Here is a 4,946-nt window from a genome sequence, read left to right on the forward strand (position 1 = left end):
AGCTGCCGCCACTGCCGCCTAAGGAGAATCCCTGGACCAAAAAGCCTCCCCAGCACCTGCCCCCCGCCGGGACAGAGCCGCCGCCGTCTCCGCTGGAAACCCCAGAGGCAGGTCTGTGGCTCCTCTTCTCGGAAAACTGGGAGCAGGGAGGGTGCGGGCACAGGCGACCAGTCAGGCTGGCAGCGCGTGGCGGCGATTCGGGCGCTAGGCTGGGGGAGGGGCAGGCCTCCCTCCCTGACAGTCGGAGGTATGTCGTTCCAAGGTGTCTCTCACGCTGCTTATTTACATAAATGGACATCTGGGAAGAGAGCGGCAGGAAGAGGTGGGACCTCAGGTTCGGTGGCCCGGTGGGGGCACCGCGGGCTCAGGCGCCGGGGCTGGCGGCGCGGCCCCGACAGTGTGTTGCCCCACGTGTTAGCAACTTGGGAAAGTAGCAGGCTTTGGGTAGATACTGGAGTTCACCCGAGGGTAAAGGTCGAGTGAGCTTTTTAAAGAGGGGTGAAGCAATGCTGAGCCAGGGAAAGCGTGGCATTTTTATTAAGCTGCCAGCCTCGAGGTTTGCGAAAACGGGCATTCCTTAACATTAAAATGTACTCGCAGTGACCGTACTTTGAGTTATGATTGTCAGGGAAGTAGACTGCGAGTGGGGTGGACTGCCCATTAGGTAAAGGGTAGTCGTCTGACACTGAGTTAGCGCCCCTTCCCTTTAACTACTGGAGAATAAGATTATGCCACTGCATTGGCAATGCTGACCAGGTTACTTCCTGCAGCCCCTGGCGGCTTTATTTTGGTTGTAGCAACTGCAGTTTTAAGAAGTTACACAAACATTTTTTAATGGAACTGCTACAAGGCATCTTCCAGTTTTGATTTCTTAGGGTTTATTAAGTTAGTTGAACTTTTTATATGGAAATTATAGCAGCTTGATGGACTTTTTCCTTAGAATTAAAGGTTTAAAGGGGAATAGGGAAAATCTGAGGGTGTTAATAGAAAACAAACAGGGTTCTGCGAATAAGTGATATGTTATAAATGTTAGGTGATTATAGACACATTGTTGGTAGTATGTTACCAAGATTTCATCAGAGGAATTCTCCAATAAAATTAGACAGCTGGTGAAGTTCCTTAGCTTTTGCTTGGAAACAGGGGTCAATAATTCTTGGTAAAACAAAAAATTACTTAAAAATTTCTCCTAAATTTATTGCCATTTCCCCTGTAATTTAGATCAATGTTTTCTCTTTTTGCTGACTGAGGAGAACATCTTTGGGAAAATAGTAAAAATTAGCATAAGCCCCATAAATCATTTTTACATTTCTGCTTTTATCTCTCTACTTACGGATTTCAATAGAGTTAAACATTATATTCCGTAACCTACACCCAATGAGCTTGTTTTTTCTTGATTGGAATTTTAATTGAAGATGACCTGGTGATACTTTAACAGGTGAATTAATTAATTTGCTGCTCTTTTCATTGGGTTGAGATAGATCTTAATCTTCATTGGAGGAAGTTCCTTGGTGTCACAAATGGCTAAGTTCTTGATTTAGCCAAAAGATTGGTGCTTCCAGCTCAGCAGGAGACACCTAAGAAAACAGACCTCGGGTATAGCTTCTGAAAAGTCAAAATCTACTTGGCACTTATTGAGTCATTGCAACTAATGGCAAGAATCATTTTCATTTGAAAATAACAAGGTGATGCTTAGTGTGTGGTATGGTGGATATAAGTTTTGCTAGTGTATGTAAGCAACTCTTTCTGCATTCCTTGGGATCCTTTTTTATGCCTGCTGGAAAACCAGTCTGCAGACCCATCTGACTTCACTGTTTAACCAGGACTTTGTAGGTAACTTAGATGGTAGTGTCAAAATGGGTTGATATGAGAGTTTGAGTCTAGTTTGGGTGTTGTTACTAACTACTTGACTTCTGACAAGACTCCAGGGCCTTGCAAATGAAGTGGATGGACTCATTTTTCCAGTTCTAAATAACAGGGAGCTATCTGTAACTTTGGTGCTCTGGCTTCCTATTTTCCTAAGCAACTTTGCATCTTCAAGAATAATGAAATAGGGACAAAGGTCTGACAGGTTCAAAGCAGGTGCACATCAGGAAGTCTTCAGTGCCTATTAGTAGGGTGCCTGCGTAATTAATCTTGCAAACCGGAATACTGTTGAACAAGAAAAAGCGTATTAATAATCCTGGGATAACAGACCTAAATAGATCTGTTCTGCCAAATCTGGATATGCTGCCACTCTATTAATGTGGCTAAGGAATCACCTACAAAATTACAAAATTGTGCCAGAAAGTTGTTTTTGTTTTAAAGAGGTAGCAGACATATACAGTATAGCAAATGTAGGCGTATGTTTCAGGACTGTAAAATCTGCACTTCTAAATGAAGCAGATTTTTGCTCTTTAGCCCTTGTGAGTCTTCTATTTTAGGATAGTTCTGGCCAGTGTATTGCCCTCTCTAGTGATCCAGATAATTTTTGGAACAAGGCCCTCTCCAGCTCCAAGCCAACCAAGAAGCTTAGAATAGTGAGACTGCTGTCTTGAATTCAATGGGACCAGAAAGAACTTTCCCACAATCTGTCCTAACCTTGTTTAAATTACCGTAAATACTCATGTGTAAGCCGAGTTTTCCAGCACATTTAAAATGCAGTTTTTGTTATAAAATTAGGTGCCTCGGCTGATATTTGGGTCAGCTTATACTCGAGTATATTCGGGTAGTTTTATTTATTTTGGACAGTCTCCACTGAAATGGTATGGGATTCGTGGTTGCATTTAGCACATAAAATTAGTTTTATAATACTTTCATTGTTTCATTCATGGAGAAATGGTACATAATTCTTGCTTATTGTCAGCCATTACCTCCCAATACTGATGTCTCAGTACCTCAAGTTAGCTTATTGTTCTAGTAAAACAACACTACATAAATTGATAAATGATACCCAAATACATTTTCTTATAAAAAGATAGAACTTTTGATGTCCCCCTTGCAAGGGCTAGTGTTATTTAATGTGGCTCTTCTGTTAGCCAAACAACCTTTCCCTGAACTGGTCTAGTAAGAAGGTGGGGAAAGACATTGATAGAATTCACCTATGAGTAATTGTGAACAAAGTTTTCCTGGAGTGCCATTCTGCTGTGTATAAAATGAGCCTGCTGTGTAGTTGGAGGAGGAATTTCGTTATCAGCAAGAAGCAAGAGCCAGGAATGGAGTGTGTCCTTTGGAGCCAAGATCCCTATGCAGTGAACTTCCTGCATCCCAAAGACAGCTATGCCATCAGAGGAGCAGCAGCAGAACTAGGAGCCAGAGCATGGAACAGAGTGATGGACTTCCTAATTCACAGAGCAAGTAAAGCTTGAGTGCTTTTGTTCAGTAGGGTGCCTGTGGGCACTAAATTGGGGAAGCTGGACTTGCTGACCAATGGAAGTGGAGCTGAGTGCCTTTGAGTTTAGGCTTACTGGAGTGAGGTACTTGGGTACTTAATTCAGGGAACTGGGTTTGCCGACCCACAGCTTAAACTGAATGCCTTCAGGTTGAGGCTTATAGCATAGTGGCATGCCCTTTGGGAATTCATTAGCAGACTTGACAGAACTTTGTAACTGTTGTTGATAAACAACTCAACCCTGAGCATTTCCCATTGGCATTATCACTTGTTAGCTTTCTTATTAAGTGCAGTCCAGTTGATTCCTTAGGCAAAAACGAAAGAAATACTATCCAGTCCTGCACCTTCCTCACAATAGTCCTGTGCTTGAGCCCATTATTGCAGCCACTTTGTCAATCATCTTGTTGAGGACCTTTTATGCTACCCTGCTCCAGAGACTGGTCTGTTCTGATACACACTCAAAGTATGTAAGAATGAAGTCTTGCCATCCTTGCCTCTAAGGAGCACTCTGGCCTTACTACTTCCAAGACTGATTGGTTTATCCTTGGTACTTTCAATATTCTCCTGCACCACAATTCAAATGCATAGATTCTTCTTCCTTATTGTCCAACTTTCACATGCATTTGATGTAACGGCGAATACCATGGCTTAGGTTAGACACATCTTAGTCTCAAAGTCACCTCCCTGCTTTTCAGTCCTCTAAAGAAAAGTCCTCTAAAGTACACCTTTGTCTTTCGATCTCTTGACTGCTCCTTCCATGACCATTGTCTATCCAAGCAAGATAAATGAATCCTTGACAACTTCGATCTTTCATCCATTTATGATTTACCTATTTGTCCAATTGCGTATCAATTTACATAACTTCATATAACTTCATAATTTAACAAACCTTTAATAATGAATTTTGCCTGTGAGTTTTCTCTAGCCATGGCAATGGATATTAGAACTTAGAAACCAAGTAGAGAATATTAATCAAGACATATCACCCCTTTAAAAATAAGATAATATTAACAGTTTAGTGAATATCCCTTCAGACCACTTTCTATATATGTAGTTGGTTCCAAATATGTTTTTGTATGTGTTTAGGATATAAAATGTCACCAGACATATTTTCATTTAAAGTATTGGCTAATCCATTTTAATCTAAACTTTTAAAAAATTTTCAGGGTGGTCCATAGGAAATAACTATATTGTTACTTTAACAATGGTGACCATCATCTGGTTGTTTACATTTTTTTGAAAGAACTTAATTTTAACACATTTATTTTTTCCAAGTGCCCTTCTAGTTTCTATTCATAGCACAGTTGGAATTTGTGTCATGTTATTGTCTTGTTTTCCCTTAGAATTCTATCACAAATGTTTTCCCAGAATACCAGGTCATCATTTCGATGACTAAAGTAAGGACATCATCATTCATCCAGTAGCCACTCCTAAACCTACATCCCATGCCAGTCAAGTTGATGCCCACTCAAACCCGCCATACAGAGCAGAATAGAATTGCCCTGTAGGGTTTCCAAAACTGTAATCTGTAGGAAAGCAGACTGCCTTTTGGTTAGCAGCTAAGCACTTAAATTTTTTT

General features: G+C 41.1%; 1 protein-coding gene across 1 annotated transcript in view; it reads left to right on the forward strand.

Moving 5' to 3' along the window:
- Window positions 1-29: 29 nt before the first annotated feature.
- LARP1B (La ribonucleoprotein 1B) overlaps window positions 30-4,946 on the forward strand; it is a 106,403-nt gene continuing 101,486 nt past the window's right edge. The window contains exon 1 of the mRNA XM_030884789.2: window positions 30-111. The gene's annotated coding sequence lies outside the window, so the exon portion shown is untranslated. The remainder of the gene's footprint in view (window positions 112-4,946) is intronic.

Source organism: Echinops telfairi, unplaced genomic scaffold (genome assembly GCF_000313985.2).
Source record: "Echinops telfairi isolate 266 unplaced genomic scaffold, ASM31398v2 ScPeMD7_14;HRSCAF=57, whole genome shotgun sequence".
Classification (NCBI taxonomy): Eukaryota; Metazoa; Chordata; class Mammalia; order Afrosoricida; family Tenrecidae; genus Echinops; species Echinops telfairi.